General features: G+C 48.2%; 1 protein-coding gene across 1 annotated transcript in view; it reads right to left on the reverse strand.

Annotated features, from left to right (window-relative positions):
- LOC147094864 (uncharacterized) overlaps positions 1 to 17907 on the reverse strand; it is a 247195-nt gene that overhangs the window by 140821 nt on the left and 88467 nt on the right. The window lies entirely within an intron of this gene.

The raw sequence follows: 17907 nt of genomic DNA on the forward strand, positions 1-17907 counted from the left end.
GAGAGAGTCTCACCATCAGGGACCCCTTTTAAAGAGAGAGTCTCACCATCAGGGACCCCTTTTAAAGAGGGAGTCTCACCATCAGGGACCCCTTTTAAAGAGGGAGTCTCACCATCAGGGAGCCCTTTTAAAGAGAGAGTCTCACCATCAGGGACCCCTTTTAAAGAGAGAGTCTCACCATCAGGGACCCCTTTTAAAGGGAGAGCCTCACCATCAGGTGTAAGAATTCGCAATAATTTACAGTTCTGAAGATCAATTTTTTTGATTAAAGAATCCCTGGGCGATGTGCTTTTAAATTTCCAGGGATAAAAATAGCTGTCGCACCACATGGCCGAAGACAAAAGAGGCTTGGAATCAGCTTTCTGTGTCTGGAAGTAAGGTTCAATGAAGACAAAGGACAATGCTTTGTTTACAAAGCAATTGAATGCTATTAGCATTTGTTTGTATATCGAGTGGATACATCTAAACTGCAGAAGAGACTTTTGTACATTGAATGGGTCTAAAACACCTAGCATTCTGGACAATAGGGCTGTTGCATTCCCTTTTGTTTCAGCCCAGGGAGCTCCGGAAGACACATTAACCCAGTCCAACCACTTTGAGTTAGCCAATCACAGCTTTCTCTTGGACTCTTTGGGTGGGGAATTTTGCACACAGCCCTTGCAAGGCAGAACAGCAGGACCTGACCAGGTGTAAAGATAGCGGCTGAGAAGCTATCTCACTCTCTTACTTCGCTGGACCACAGGTGAGCCTCTCTCTCTCTCTCTCTCTCTCTCTCGCTCTCTTACTTCGCTGGACCACAGGTGAGCCTCTCTCTCTCTCTCTCTCTCACTCTCTTACTTCCTGGGACCACAGGTGAGCCTCTCTCCCTCTCTCTCTCTCTCTCTCTCTCTCTTACTTCGCTGGACCACAGGTGAGCCTCTCTCTCTCTCTCTCTCTCTCTCGCTCTCCCTTACTTCGCTGGACCACAGGTGAGCCTCTCTCTCTCTCTCTCTCTCGCTCTCTTACTTCGCTGGACCACAGGTGACCTCTCTCTCTCTCTCTCTCTCTCTCGCTCTCTTACTTCGCTGGACCACAGGTGAGCCTCTCTCTCTCTCTCTCTCTCTCTCTCTCTCTCTCTTACTTCGCTGGACCACAGGTGAGCCTCTCTCTCTCTCTCTCTCTCTCTCGCTCTCTTACTTCGCTGGACCACAGGTGAGCCTCTCTCTCTCTCTCTCAGTTCAGTTCAGTTCAGTTCAAATGCTTTATTGGCATGAAAGTTTACAGAGAACCATATTGCCAAAGCTTACATAGCAAAAAGGTACAGTTTTCCAACATTCTGTAGGTGTCAATCGATTTGACATTTGTTGGGTATATACAATATTACTTTTAAACAATATTAATTTTAAACAGTCTTTCTACTTCATTTGGTACGTTCAATATTAATTTTAAACAGTCTTACTTTTAAACAGTCCTCAGGTTGTGACATGTTGTTACATATTTAGCCCCAAGGTATGGTCTGTCTCCTTCTCCTAGGACTAATCTCAATTTTGACAGATCATCCAATTCCTTGAAATCTGGGGTTGTTTGGCTTAGCTTGTTGAATAATATGTTTCTTGATGTGTTGAATTTTTCGCATTTTAGGAGGAAATGCATTTCTGTTTCAACCTCGCCAGCCAGACATTGATCGCATATTCTATTCTCTCTAGGCTGCCAGGATTTCTTGTATCTGCCTTTTTCAATTTCCAGTTGGTGGTCGCTTAGTCTGTACCTGGTGAGGGTCTGTCTCTGTTTTGTGTCTCTGATGGTCGTGAGGTAGTCTGCCAGTTTATATTCTCTTTTTAGGGCCCGGTAACATTCTAATCTGCTTTGGCTTTCGGTTATTTTGTTCCAATGTTCCAGGTAGGTTTCTTTGCATTTTTTAATGATTTGGTTCACTCGGATTGGTGTTTGGACGGCTGTGTTGGTCTGGGGCTGGTCAGGGTCCGGCTGAGTACTTAGTTTCAGTAGCAGCTGACTCAGGGGACTCTTTTCTGGGTTTAGCTCTTGGGTCTGAAAGGCTTTGAAATGAAGGGTGTCTGGGGAGCTAGATTTGAGGTGATTTAGGAAGTTTAGTGCTCGTTTTTGGATGTTTATTATCAGTGGGTATCTGCCTAGTTCGGCTCTGCATGCATTTGTTGGCGTTTTTCTTTCGGTGCGAAGGATGCTTCGGCAGAATTCTGCATGTAGGGCTTCTATTGTGTGTTTTTCCCATTTAGTGTAGCTTTGGTGATTTAGCGGGCCCCATACTTCACTACCGTACAGTGCAATGGGCAGGATTATGCTGTCAAAAATTTTGAGCCAGATTTTGATTGGGATTTGGATGTTGTAGAATTTTCTTTTTATTGCATATAGGGCTCTTCGGGCTTTTTCTTTTAGTGCATTCACTGCTATGCTGAAGCTCCCTGATGCTGTAATAGTTAGACCAAGGTAGGTGTAGCTCATAGTGTGTCCTATAGTGGTATCACTGAGGGTAAACTGGTATTTGTTTTCCTGACATCTGGGTCTTTTCTGAAAAATCATGATGTTGGTTTTCTTTAGATTTACTGTTAGAGCCCAATTTTGGCAGTATTTGTCGAGTAGGTCTAGTTGTTGCTGTAATCCCTGTTCTGTGGGAGACAGCAGAACCAGGTCGTCCGCATAGAACAGGGACTTCACTTCTCCATCTAGGAGACGGAGACCTGGTGACTCGCTTTGCTCCAGCATGTCTGCTAATTCATTTATGTATATGTTGAACAGGGTCGGGCTCAAATTTCAGCCCTGCCGGACGCCTCTTCTCTGGGTGAAGAAATCGGTGCGTTTGTCTCCAATTTTGACCCCGCATTTGTTTTTCAGATACATTGATTTAATAAGGTCATAGACTTTGCCCCCTATTCCACACTGAAGAATTTTATAATAGAGCCCTTCGTGCCATATAGAGTCAAAGGCTTTCTTGAAGTCGATGAAACAGGCGAATATTTTCCCATTTTTTGTTTGGTGTTTATGTTTTTCGATGAGGGTGTGAAGGGTATAGATATGGTCGGCGGTGCGGTGTTTTGGAAGAAAGCCTATTTGGTTTTTTCTGAGGATATTATGTTTGTTAAGAAAATCAAGTAATCTACTATTTAGAATACTGCAGAATAACTTCCCTAGACAACTGTTGACACAGATGCCGCGGTAGTTATTTGGGTCTGATTTGTTTCCACTTTTATATATGGGGGAGATTAGTCCTTGGCACCAGATATCGGGAAAACAGCCTGAGCGTAATATGATGTTGAATAGTTTGAGTATCGCACCCTGCATCTCCATATTACTGAACTTTAGCATTTCATTTTTGATGTTGTCTGGGCCACAGGCTTTCTTTAGGTGGAGAGATTTTGTTTTTGTGGCCAGTTCTTTCCATGTGATTGGGGAGTCTAGAGGGTTTTGGTTGTCTTTAATTGTTGCTTCTAATGTGTGGAGTTTTTCTGTGACCTGATGTTGACTTGGGTTTGTTTTGTTTTTTGGGATGTCTTTGTAGAGGTTTTCAAAATGTGTTCTCCAGATGTCGCCATCTTGGATTGGTAATGCTTGCAATTGTGTTGTACTCAGGTTATTCCACATTTCCCAGAATTGTTTTGGATTGGTGGAGTTTTCAATTTCTTCGAGTATTTTGTGGGTATAGTTTTGTGTTTTGTTCCTAATGGTGTGTTTATATCTTTTGAGGGTTTCATTGTATCTAGTACGTAGGTCCGGATTGTTTGGTTGCCGATGCTTTTGGTTTGATATTTTTCTCAGGTCTTTTCTGGCATTTTTGCATTCGTGGTCAAACCATTTCATATTTTTATTTTGTCTTTTTTGATGCTTCCTCTTCTGTTTCACGAGGTCGGCTTTTACAGCTGCCTCATGGAAGATCATGTTTATATCCTCTATGGCCGTGTTTACACCATCTCTGGTGATCTCATATAGATTTTCTTTAAATTTTGAAATTTTACTTGTGAGATCAGGTGAATTTAGTGCTGTGATGAATTTATCTCCACTGTCTGGGGCCCATCTGTATGTCTGGTTTATTTTATGTAGCTTACTGTGTTCCTTTTTTGTGTCTGTAGTTTGGGCAGAAAGTTTAAGGTACACATTTATTTGGTTATGGTCTGAGAGGGGGGATTGCTGCCTGACAGTGAATGCGTTGATATCGCAGGGGTCCAGGTCAGTGATTGTATAGTCCACCACACTAGACCCAAGAGTTGAGGAGTATGTGAGTCTCCCTAGGGAGTCCCCTCTGAACCTACCATTAACTATGTACAGGCCTCTCTCTCTCTCTCTCTCTCTCTCGCTCTCTTACTTCGCTGGACCACAGGTGAGCCTCTCTCTCTCTCTCTCTCTCTTACTTCGCTGGACCACAGGTGAGCCTCTCTCTCTCTCTCTCTCTCTCTCGCTCTCTTACTTCGCTGGACCACAGGTGAGCCTCTCTCTCTCTCTCTCTCTCTCTTACTTCGCTGGACCACAGGTGAGCCTCTCTCTCTCTCTCTCTCTCTCTCTCTCTCTCTCTTACTTCGCTGGACCACAGGTGACCTCTCTCTCTCTCTCTCTCTCTCTCGCTCTCTTACTTCGCTGGACCACAGGTGAGCCTCTCTCTCTCTCTCTCTCTCTCTCTCTTACTTCGCTGGACCACAGGTGAGCCTCTCTCTCTCTCTCTCTCTCTCTCTCTTACTTCGCTGGACCACAGGTGAGCCTCTCTCTCTCTCTCTCTCTCTCGCTCTCTTACTTCGCTGGACCACAGGTGAGCCTCTCTCTCTCTCTCTCTCTCTCTCTCTCTCTCTCTCTCTTACTTCGCTGGACCACAGGTGAGCCTCTCTCTCTCGCTCTCTTACTTCGCTGGACCACAGGTGAGCCTCTCTCTCTCGCTCTCTTACTTCGCTGGACCACAGGTGAGCCTCTCTCTCTCGCTCTCTTACTTCGCTGGACCACAGGTGAGCCTCTCTCTCTCTCTCTCTCTCTCTCTCTCTCTTACTTCGCTGGACCACAGGTGAGCCTCTCTCTCTCTCTCGCTCTCTTACTTCGCTGGACCACAGGTGAGCCTCTCTCTCTCTCTCTCTCTCTCTCTCTCTCTCTCTCTCTCTCTCTTCCTTCGCTGGACCACAGGTGAGCCTCTCTCTCTCTCTCTCTCTCTCTCTCTCTCTCTCTTACTTCGCTGGACCACAGGTGACCTCTCTCTCTCTCTCTCTCTCTCTCTTACTTCGCTGGACCACAGGTGAGCCTCTCTCTCTCTCTCTCTTACTTCGCTGGACCACAGGTGAGCCTCTCTCTCTCTCTCTCTCTCTCTCTCTCTCTCGCTCTCTTACTTTGCTGGACCACAGGGGAGCCTCTCTCTCTCTCTCTCTCTCTTACTTCGCTGGACCACAGGTGAGCCTCTCTCTCTCTCTCTCTCTCTCTCTCTCTCTCTTACTTCGCTGGACCACAGGTGACCTCTCTCTCTCTCTCTCTCTCTCTCTTACTTCGCTGGACCACAGGTGAGCCTCTCTCTCTCTCGCTCTCTCTCTCTCTCTCTCTCTTACTTCGCTGGACCACAGGTGAGCCTCTCTCTCTCTCTCTCTTACTTCGCTGGACCACAGGTGAGCCTCTCTCTCTCTCTCTCTCTCTCTCTCTCTCGCTCTCTTACTTCGCTGGACCACAGGTGAGCCTCTCTCTCTCTCTCTCTCCCTCTCGCTCTCTTACTTCGCTGGACCACAGGGGAGCCTCTCTCTCTCTCGCTCTCTCTCTCTCTCTCTTACTTCGCTGGACCACAGGTGAGCCTCTCTCTCTCTCTCTCTCTCTCGCTCTCTTACTTCGCTGGACCACAGGTGAGCCTCTCTCTCTCTCTCTCTCTCTCTCTCTCTCGCTCTCTTACTTCGCTGGACCACAGGTGAGCCTCTCTCTCTCTCTCTCTCTCTCTCTCTTACTTCGCTGGACCACAGGTGAGCCTCTCTCTCTCTCTCTCTCTCTCTCTCTTACTTCGCTGGACCACAGGTGAGCAGGGTGTTCTGACTCCTCAACAAGGCAACCCAGCAGGAGTTTGGGGTGGTGATTGGAGGGTAATTGCTAAGATTGTTTAAATAACATTGTAGTCATTTTATCCCTCGTTTTCGCCGTCTGCAACCCCCTGTTATATAGTTTTAATGTAATTACTGTGTTCGTGTGGCACAGTTTGATATTTTGATTAAAGTTTCTTTTAGTTAATAAAACTTGATTTTTTTTCTCTCATCCAAACTACGTGTCTGTTTTAATATCAATAATTATAAGCCCTGCAGTCAGAACTGAAGGAGGGGTAGCGATTCGAAACCGCTGTTTTAAATTGGTTTTATTGGAATTCGTTCGAGTGCAGGCAAAGGCTGCAAGAACAGGAAAATTACTTTAAACCAGTTTAAAGAAGCCCCAAACACTTACACAGGGACTCTTTTTAAAGAGGGAGTCTCACCATCAAGGACGCTTTTTAAAGAGAGAGTCTCACCATCAGGGACCCTTTTAGAAAAGAATCATGGGGTTTTTGATGGGACAGTGCATAGGGAGCTTTACTCTGTATCTAAGCCGTGCTGTCCCTACTCTGGGAGTGTTTGATGGGAGAGTTTAGACGAAGCTTAATTCTGTATCTAACCGCGTGCTGTACCTACACTGGGAGTGTTTGATGGGACAGTGTAGAGGGAGCTTTACTCTGTATCTAACCCGTGCTGTACCTGCCCTGGGAGTGTTTGATGGGACAGTGTAGAGGGAGATTTACTCTGTACCTAACCCGTACTGTACATGCCCTGGGATGTTTGATGGGACAGTGTAGAGGGAGCTTTACTCTGTATCTAACACGTGCTGTACCTGCCCTGGGAGTATTTCATGGGACAGTTTAGACGAAGCTTTACTTTGTATCTAACCCGTGCTGAACCTACGCTGGGAGTGTTTGATGGGACACTGTAGTGGAAGCTTTACTCTGTATGTAACCTGTGCTGCACCTGCCCTGGGATTCTTTCATGGGACAGTATAGAGGGAGCACTACTCTGTATCTAACCCATGATGTACCTGCCCTGGGGGTGCTTGATGGGACATTGTAGAAGGGGATTTACTCTGTATCTAACAGGTGCTGTGCCTGCCCTGGGAGGCTTTGGTGGGATAGTGTAGAGGGAACGTTACTCTGTATCTAACACGTGCTGTACCTGCCCTGGGAGTGTTTGATGGGGACAGTGTAGAGGAAGCTTTACTCTGTATCTAACCCGTGCTGTACCTGCCCTGGCAGTGTTTGATGGGACAGTGTAGAGGGAGCTTTACTTTGTATCTAACCCGTGCTGTACCTACACTGGGAATGTTTGATGGGACAATGTAGAGGGAGATCTACTCTGTATCAAACCCGTGCTGTACATGCCCTGGGAGTGTTTGATGAAACAGTGTAAAGGAAGCTTAACTCTGTATCTAAACTATTCTGTAGCTGTCCTATGAATGTTTGATGGGACAGTGTAGAGGGAGCTTTACTCTGTATTATACATGTGCTGTACCTGCCCTATGAGTGTTTGATGGGACAGTGTAGAGGGAGCTTTACTCTGTATCTAACCTGTGCGGTACTAGCCCTGGGAGTGTTTGATGGGACAGTGTAGAGGGAGCTTTACTCTGTATGTAACCTGTGCTGTACCTGCCCTGGGAGTGTTTGATGGGGCAGTGCAGAGGTATCTTTACTCTGTAAGTAACCGGTGCTGTACCTGCCCTAGGAGTGTTTGATGGGAAAGTGAAGAGGGAGCTTCACACTGTATCTAACCCATGCTGTACTTGCCTTGGGAGTCTTTACTGGGACAATGTAGAGGGAGCTATACTCCGCATCTAACCGGTGCTGTACCTGACCTGGGAGTGTTTGATGGGACAGTATAGAGGGAGCTTTACTCTGTATCTAACACAGTGCTGTACCTGCCCTGGGAGTGTTTGATGGGAAAGTGTGGAGGGAGCTTTACTCTGCATCGAACACGTGCAGTACCTGCCCTGCGAGTGTTTGATGGGACAGTGTAGAGGGAGCTTTACTCTGAATCTAACCCGTGCTGTACCTGTCCTGGGAGTGTTTGATGGGACAGTATAGAGGGAGCACTACTCTGTATCTAACCCGTGATGTACCTGCCCTGGGGGTGCTTGATGGGACACTGTAGAAGGAGCTTTACTCTGTATCTAACCCGTGCTGTACCTGCCCTGGGAGTGTTTGATGGGACAGTGTAGAGGGAGCTTTACTTTGTATCTAACCCGTGCTGTACCTGCCCTGGGAGTGTTCGATGGGACAGTGTAGTGGGAGCTTTACTCTGTATGTAACCTGTGTTGTACCTGCCCTGGGATTCTTTCATTGGATAGTATAGAGGGAGCAGTACTCTGCATCTAACCCATGCTGTCCCTGCCATGGGAGTGTTTGGTGGGACAGTGTAGAGGGATCTTTACTCTGTACCTAACATGTAGCTGCCCGGGGTGTGTTCGATGGGACAGTGTAGAGGGAGCTATGCTCTGTATCGAACATGTGCTGTACCTGCCCTATGAGTGTTTGATGGGAAAGTGAAGAGGGAGCTTTAATTTGTATCTATCCCATGCTGTACCTGCCCTGGGAGTGTTTAATGGGACAGTGTAAAGGGAGCTGTACTCTGCATCTAACCCATGCTGTACCTGCCCTGGGAGTGTTCGATGGGACAGTGTAGAGGAAGCTTTACTCTGGATCTAACCTGTGCTGTACTAGCCCTGGGAGTGTTTGATGGGACAGTGCAGTGGGAGTTTTACTCTGTATCTAACCCGTGCTGTACCTGCCCTGGGAATGTTTGATGGGACAGTGCAGTGGGAGTTTTACTCTGTATCTAACCCGTGCTGTATATGCCCTGGGACTGTTTGATGGTACAGTGTAGAGGGAGCTTTACTCTGTATCTAATCCGTGCTGTACCCGCCCTGGGAATGTCAGATGGAACAGTGTAGATGGTGCTTTACACAATCTAACCCATGCTGTACCTGCCCTGGGAGTGTTAGATAGGATAGCATAGAGGGAGCTTTAACCTGTATCTAACCCATGCTCTACCTGCCCTGGGAATGTTTGATGGGACAGTATAGAGGGAGAATTACTCTGTAACTAACCCCGTGTTGTACCTCCCTGGGAGTGTTTGATGGGACAGTGTAGAGGGAGCTTTACTCTGTATCTAACCCGTGCTGTACCTGCCCAGGGAGTGTTTGATGGGACAGTGTAGAGGGAGCTTTACTCTGTACCTAACCCTGTGCTGTACCAACCCTGGGAGTGTTTGATGGGACAGTGCGGAGGGAGCTTTACTCTGTATCTATCCCGTGCTGTACCTGCCCTGGGAGTGTTTGATGGGACAGTGTGGAGGGAACTTTACTCTGTATCTAACCCGTGCTGCACCTGCCCTGGGAGTGTTTGATGGGACAGTGTAGAGGGAGCTGTACTCTGTATCTAACCCCTGCTGTACATGTCCTGGAAGTGTTTGATGGGACAGTGCAGAGGGATCTTTATTCTGTATCTAACACGTGCTGTACCTGCCCGGATAGTGTTGATGGGAAAGTGTAGAGGCAGCTATACTCTGTATCTAACCCATGCTGTACCTGCCCTGGGAGTGTTTGGTGGGACAGTGTAGAGGGAGTTTTACTCTGTATCTAACCCATGCTGTACCTGTCCTGGGAGTGTTGGATGGGGCAGTGTAGAGGGAGTTTTACTATTTATCTTACTCGTGCTGTACCTGGCCTTGCAGTATTTGATGGGGCAGTGTAGAGGAAGCTTTACTCTGTATCTAACCCGTGATGTACCTGCCCGGAGAGTGTTTAATGGTACAGTGTAGAGGGAGATTTACTCTGTATCTAACACGTGCTGTGCCTGCCCTGGGCGTGTTAGATGCGACAGTGCAGTGGGAGTTTTACTCTGTATCTAACCCGTGCTACACCTGCTTGGGAGTTTTTGATGGGAAAGTGTAGAGGGAGCTTTACTCTGTATCTAACCCCATGCTGTACAAGCCCTGGGAGTGTTTGATGGGACAGTGTAGTGGTAGCTTTACTCTGCAGGTAACCTGTGCTGTACCTGCCCTGGGATTCTTTCATGGGACAGAATAGAGGGAGCACGACTCTGTATCTAACCCGTGATGTACCTGCCCGGGGAGTGTTAAATGGGACAGTGTAGAGGGAGCTTTACTCTGTATCTAACACGTGCTGTGCCTGCCCTGGGCGTGTTTGATGGTACAGTGCACTGGTTGTTTTACTCTGTATCTAACCCGTGCTGTACCTGCTTGGGAGCTTTTGATAGGACAGTGTAGAGGGAGCTTTACTCTGAATCTAATCCGTGCTGTACCTGCCCTGGGAGTGTTTGATGGGACAGTGTAGACGGAGCTTTACTCTGTATCTAACCCGTGCTGTTCCTGCCCTGGGAGTGTCTGATGAGGCAGTGTAAAGGAAGCTTTACTCTGTATCTAACCCATGCTGTACCTGCCCTGGGAGTGTTTGATGAGACTGTGTAGAGGGGGCTTTACTGTCTATCTAACCCGTGCTGTAGCTGCCCTATGAATGTTTGATGGGACAGTGTAGAGGGAGCTTTACTCTGTATCTAACCCGTGCTGTACCTGCCCTGGGAGTGTTTGATGGGACAGTGTAGAGGGAGCTTTACTCTGTATCTAACCCGTTCTGTACCTGCCCTATGAATGTTTGATGGGACAGTGTAGAGGGAGCTTTACTCTGTATCTAACCCGTGCTGTACCTGCCCTGGGAGTGTCTGATGGGACAGTGCAGAGGGAGTTTTACTCTGTATCTAACCCATGCTGTACCTGCCCTGGGAGTGTTTGATGGGACAGTGTAGAGGGAGCTTTACTCTGTATCTAACCCTTGCTGTACCTGCCCTGGGAGTGTTTGATGGGGACAGTCTAGAGGTAGCTTTACTCTGTATCTAACCCATGCTGTACCTGCCCTGGGAGTGTTTGATGGGACAGTATAGAGGGAGCACTACTCTGTATCTAACCCGTGATGTACCTGCCCTGGGGGTGTTTGATGGAACAGTGTAGAGGGAGCTTTATCTGTATCTAACCAGTGCTGTACCTGCCCTGGGAGTGTTTGATGGGACAGTGTAGAGGGAGCTTTACTCTGCATCTAACCCGTGCTGTACCTGCCCCGGGAGTGTTTGATGGGACAGTGTAGAGGGAGCTTTATCTGTATCTAACCAGTGCTGTACCTGCCCTGGGAGTGTTTGATGGGACAGTGTAGAGGGAGCTTTACTCTGTATCTAATCTGTGCAGTACCTGCCTCTGGAGTGTTTGATGGGACAATGTCGAGGGAAATTTACTCTGTATCTAACCCGTGATGTACCTGCCCGGGGAGTGTTAAATGGGACAGTGTAGAGGGAGCTTTACTCTGTATCTAACACGTGCTGTGCCTGCCCTGGGCGTGTTTGATGGTACAGTGCACTGGCTGTTTTACTCTGTATCTAACCCGTGCTGTACCTGCTTGGGAGCTTTTGATAGGAAAGTGTAGAGGGAGCTTTACTCTGAATCTAACCCATGCTGTACATGCCCTGGGAGTGTTTGATGGGATAGTGTAGACGTAGCTTTACTCTGTATCTAACCCGTGCTGTTCCTGCCCTGGGAGTGTCTGATGAGGCAGTGTAAAGGAAGCTTTACTCTGTATCTAACACGTGCTGTACCTTTCTTGGGAGTGTTTGATGGGGACAGTGTAGAGGGAGCTTTACCCTGTATCTAACCCGTGCTGTAGCTGCCCTATGAATGTTTGATGGGACAGTGTGGAGGGAGCTTTACTCTGTATCTAACCCGTGCTGTACCTGCCCTGGGAGTGTTTGATGGGACAGTGTAGAGGGAGCTTTACCCTGTATCTAACCCGTGCTGTACCTGCCCTATGAATGTTTGATGGGACAGTGTAGAGGGAGCTTTACTCTGTATCTAACCCGTGCTGTACCTGCCCTGGGAGTGTTTGATGGGACAGTGTAGAAGGAGCTTTACTCTATATCTAACACGTGCTGTGCCTGCCCTGTGCGTGTTTGATGGTACAGTGCACTGGCAGCTTTACTCTGTATCTAACCCGTGCTGCACCTGCTTGGGAGCTTTTGATAGGAAAGTGTAGAGGGAGCTTTACTCGGTATCTAACACATGCTGTACCTGCCCTGGGAGTGTTTGATGGGAGAATGTAGATGGAGCTTTACTCTGTATCTAACCCGTGCTGTACCTGCCCTGGGAGTGTTTGATGGGACAGTGTAGAGAGAGCTTTACTCTGTATCTAACCCATGCTGTACCTGCCCTGGGAGTGTTTGATGAGACTGTGTAGAGGGAGCTTTACTCTGTATCTAACCCCATGCTGTACCTGCCCTGGGAGTCTTTGATGAGACAGTGTAGAGGGAGCTTTACTGTGTATCTAACCCATGCTGTACCTGCCCTGGCAGTGTTTGATGGGACAGTGTAGAGGGAGCTTTACTCTGTATCTAAGCCATTCTGTAGCTGCCCTGTGACTGTTTGATGGGACAGTGTAGAGGGAGCTTTACTCTGTATCTAACCCATGCTGTACCTGCCCTGGCAGTGTTTGATGGGACAGTGTAGAGGGAAATTTACTCTGTATCTAACCCGTGATGTACCTGCCCGGGGAGTGTTTAATGCGACAATGTAGAGGGAGCTTTACTCTGTATCTAACACGTGCTTTGCCTGCCCTGGGCGTGATTGATGGGACAGTGCAGTGGGAGCTTTACTCTGTATCTAACCTGTGCTGTACCTGCTTGGGAGCTTTTGATGGGAAAGTGTAGAGGGAGCTTTGCTCTGTATCTAACCAATGCTGTACCTGCCCTGGGAGTGTTTGATGGGACAGTGTAGAGGGAGATTTACTCTGTATCTAAACCCATGCTGCACCTGCCCTGGGAGTGTTTGATGAGACAGTGAAGAGGGAGCTTTACTGTGTATCTAACCCATGCTGTACCTGCCCTGGGAGTGTTTGATGGAACAGTGTAGAGGGAGCTTTACTCTGTATGTAACCTGTGCTGTACCTGCCCTGGGATTCTTTCATGGGACTGTATAGAGGGAGAACTACTCTCTATCTAACCCGTGATGTACCTGCCCTGGGAGTGTTTGATGGGAAAGTGAAGAGGGAGATTCACTCTGTATCTAACCGGTGCTGTACCAGCCCTGGGAGTGTTTGATGGGACAGTGTAGAGGGAGCTTTACTCTGCATCGAACGCGTGCAGTACCTGCCCTGGGAGTGTTTGATGGGACAGTGTAGAGGGAGCTTTACTCTGTATCTAACACTGTGCTGTACCTGCCCTGGGGGCGCTTCATGGGACACTGTAGAAGGAGCTTTACTCTGTATCTAACCCCATGCTGTACCTGAACTGGGAGTGTTTGATGAGACAGTGTAGAGGGAGCACTATTCTGTATCTAACCCGTGCTGTACCTGTCCTGGGATTGTTTCATGGGACAGTATAGAGGGCGGACTACTCTGTATCTAACCCGTGATGTACCTGCCCTGGGGGTGCTTGATGGGACACTGTAGAAGGAGCTTTACTCTGTATCTAACCCCATGCTGTACCTGCCCTGGGAGTGTTTGATGGGACGGTGTAGAGGGATCTTTACTCTGTATCTAACATGTAGCTGCCCGGGGAGTGTTCGATGGGACAGTGTAGAGGGAGCTGTACTCTGTATCTAACCCATGTTGTACCTGCCCTGGGAGTGTTCGATGGGACAGTGTGGAGGAAGCTTTACTCTGTATCTAACCTGTGCTGTACTAGACCTGGGAGTGTTTGATGGGACAGCGTAGAGGGAGTTTTACTCTGTATCTAACCCGTGCTGTACTTTCCCTGGGAGTGTTTATTGGGGCAGTGTAGAGGGAGCTTTACTCTGTATCTAACCCGTGCTGTACTTTCCCTGGGAGTGTTTATTGGGGCAGTGTAGAGGGAGTTTTACTCTGTATCTAACCCGTGCTGTACCTGCCCTGGGAATGTTTGATGGGACACTGCAGTGGGAGTTTTACTCTGTATCTAACCCGTGCTGTATATGGCCTGGGATTGTTTGATGGAACAGTGTAGAGGGAGCTTTACTCTGTATCTAATCCGTGCTGTACCCGCCCTGGGAATGTCTGATGGAACAGTGCAGACGGTGCTTTACACTATCTAACCCATGCTGTACCTGCCCTGGGAGTGTTAGATGGGATAGTATAGAGGGAGCTTTACTCTGAGTCTAACCCGTGCTGTACCTGCCCTGGGAATGTTTGATGGGACAGTGTAGAGTGAGATGTACTCTGTAACTAACCCCGTGATGTACCTGCCCTTCGAGTGTTTGATGGGACAGTGAAGAGGGAGCTTTACTCTGTATCTAACTGGTGCTGATCCTGCCCTGGGAGTGTTTGATGGGACAATGTAGAGGGAGCGTTACTCTGTATCTAACCCATGCTGTACGTGCCCTGGGAGTGATTGATGGGACAATGTAGAGGGAGCTTTACTCTGAGTCTAACCCGTGATGTACCTGCCCTTCGAGTGTTTGATGGGACAGTGAAGAGGGAGCTTTACTCTGTAACTAACCCGTGCTGTACCTGCCCTGGGAGTCTTTACTGGGACAGTGTAGAGGGGGCTTTACCCTGCATCTAACCCATGCTGTACCTGCCCTGGGAGTGTTCGATGGGACAGTGTAGAGGGAGCTTTACTCTGCATCTAACCCGTGCTGTACCTGCCCTGGGAGTGTTCGATGGGACAGTGTAGAGGGAGCTTTACTCTGCATCTAACCCGTGCTGTACCTGCCCTGGGAGTGTTCGATGGGACAGTGTAGAGGGAGCTTTACTCTGCATCTAACCCGTGCTGTACCTGCCCTGGGAGTGTTCGATGGGACAGTGTAGAGGGAGCTTTACTCTGCATCTAACCCGTGCTGTACCTGCCCTGGGAGTGTTTGATGGGACAGTGTAGAGGGAGCTTTACTCTGTATCTAACCTGTGCTGTATCTGCCCTGGGAGTGTTTGATGGGACAGTGTAGAGGGAGCTTTACTCTGCATCTAACCCGTGCTGTACCTGCCCTGGGAGTGTTTGATGGGACAGTGTAGAGGGCGCTTTACTCTATATCTAACCGGTGCTGTACCTGCCCTGGGAGTGTTTGATGGGACAGTGTAAAGGGAGCTTTACTCTGTATCTAACCCGTGCTCCACCTGCCCTGGGAGTGTTTGATGGGACAGTGTAGAGGGAGCTTTACTCTGTATCTAACCCGTGCTGTACCTGCCCTGGGAGTGTTTGATGGGACAGTGTAGAGGGAGCTTTACTCTCTATCTAACCCGTGCTGTACCTGCCCTGGGAATGTTTGATGGGACAGTATAGAGGGAGTTTTACTCTGTATCTAACCCGTGCTGTACCTGCTTGGGAGTGTTTGATGTGACAGTCTAGACGGGGATTTACTCTGTACATAACCCGTTCTGTACCTGCCCTGAGAGTGTTTGATGGGAGACTTTAGATGGAGCTTTACTCTGTATCTAACCCCATGCTGTACCTGCCCCGGGAGTGTTTGATGAGACAGAGTAGAGGGAGCTTTAATGTGTATCTAACCCGTGATTTACCTGCCGTGGGGGTGTTTGATGGGACAGTGTAGAGGGAGCTTTACTCTGTATCTAACCCGTGCTGCACCTGCCCTGGGAGTGTTTGATGGGACAGTGTAGAGGGAGCTCTACTCTGTATCTAACCCGTGCTGTTCCTGCCCTGGGAGTGTTTGATGGGACAGTGTAGAGGGAGCTTTACTCTGTATCTAACCTATGCTGTACCTGCCCTGGGAGTGTTTGATGGGACAGTGTAGAGGGAGCACTACTCTGTATCTAACCCGTGATGTACCTGCACTGGTGGTGTTTGATGGGACACACTAGAAGGAGCTTTACTCTGCATCTAACCCCGTGCTGTACCTGCCCTGGGAGTGTTTGATGGGACAGTATAGAGGGAGCTTTACTCTGTATATAACCCTGTGTTGTACCTGCCCAGAGTGTTTGATGGGAGACTGTAGATGGAGCTTTACTCTGTATGTAACCCGTGCTGTACCTGCCCCGTGAGTTTTAGATGGGACAGTATACAGGGAGCTTTACTCTGTATCTTACCCGTGCTGTACCTGCTTGGGAGCTTTTGATGGGAAAGTGTAGAGGGAGCTTTACTCTGTATCTAACCCATGCTGTACCTGCCCTGGGAGTGTTTGATGGGACAGTGTAGACGGAGATTTACTCTGTACATAACCCGTGCTGTACCTGCCCTGAGAGTGTTTGATGGGGGACTGTAGATGGAGCTTTACTCTGTATCTAACCCCATGCTATACCTGCCCTGGGAGTGTTTGATGAGACAGAGTAGAGGCAGCTTTAATGTGTATTTAACCCGTGCTGTTCCTGCCAAGGGAGTGTTTGATGGGACAGTGTAGAGGGAGCTTTACTTTGTATCTAACCTGTGCTGTACCTGCCCTGGGAGTGTTTGATGCGACAGTGTAGAGGGAGCTTTACTTTGTATCCATCCCCATGCTGTACCTGCCCTGGGAGTGTTTGATGAGAAATAGAAACGTAGAAACATCGAAGATAGGAGCAGGAGTAGGCCATTTGGCCCCTCGAGCCTGCTCCGCCATTCACTGAGATCATGGCTGATCATCCAAATTCAGTACCCTGTCCCTGCCTTCTCCCCATATCCCTTGATCCCTTTAGCCTTAAGAAATATATCCAACTCTTTCTTGAATATATTTAATGAACTGGCCTCCACCGCCCTCTGTGGCAGAGAATTCCACAGGTTCACCACTCTCTGGGTGAAGAAATTCCTCCTCATTTCAGTCCTAAATGGCTTACCCCTTATCCTTAGACTATGACCCCTGGTTCTGGACTCCCCGGCCATCAGAAACATCCTTTCTGCATCTAGTCTGTCCAGACCTGACAGAATTATATAGGTTTCGATGAGATCCCCTCTCCATCTTCTAAACTCCAGTGTGTATAAGCCCAATTGACACAATCTCTCCTCGTACGTCATTCCTGCCATCCCAGGTATCAGCCTGGTGAATCTTCGCTGCACTCCCTCCATGGCAAGAACCTCCTTCCTCAGGTAAGGTGACCAAAACTGCACACAATACTCAAGGTGCGGTCTCACCAAGGCCCTGTACAACTGCAGCAAGACATCCTTGTTCTTGTACTCGAACCCTCTTGCTACGAAGGCTAACATACCATTTGCCTTCTTAACCGCCTGCTGCACCTGCATGCTTACCTTCAGTGACTGGTGCAAAAGAACACCCAGGTCACTTTGCACTTCCCCTTCTCCCAATCTATTGCCATTCAAATAATAATCTGCCTTCCTGTTTTTGCCACCAAAGTGGATAACCTCACATTTATCCACATTATAGTGCTTTTGCCATGTTTCTGCCCATTCACCCAACCTGTCCAAATCGTACTGGAGTTTCATGACATCCTCCTCACAGCATACCCTTCCACCCAGCTTTGTGTCGTCTGCAAATTTGGAGATATTACATCCAATTACCTCGTCCAGATCATTAATATATATTGTGAACAGCTGGGGTCCTAGGACTGATCCTTGCGGTACCCCACTAGTCACTGCCTGCCACTCGGAAAATGACCCGTTTATTCCAACTCTTTGCTTTCTGTCCGCCAACCAGTTCTCTATCCAAGTCAATACCTTGCCCCCAATCCCATGTGCCTTAATTTTGCACGCTAACCTGTTATGTGGGACTTTATCGAAAGCCTTCTGAAAGTCCAAATACACCACATCCACTGGTTCTCCCTTATCTATTTTACCAGTTACATCCTCTAAAAATTCCAGTAGATTAGTCAAGCATGATTTACCTTTTGTAAATCCATGTCGACTTTGTCCGATCCTGTCACTGCTTTCCAAGTGCTCTGCTATTACATCTTTTAGAATGGATTCTAGCATTTTCCCCATTACCGATGTCAGGCTTACCGGTCTATAATTCCCCGCTTTTTCTC

The sequence above is a fragment of the Somniosus microcephalus genome, unplaced genomic scaffold, assembly GCF_052327205.1.
Source record: "Somniosus microcephalus isolate GS21.2 unplaced genomic scaffold, FLI_Smic_1.0 unresolved_chr1, whole genome shotgun sequence".
In the NCBI taxonomy this organism is placed as follows: domain Eukaryota; kingdom Metazoa; phylum Chordata; class Chondrichthyes; order Squaliformes; family Somniosidae; genus Somniosus; species Somniosus microcephalus.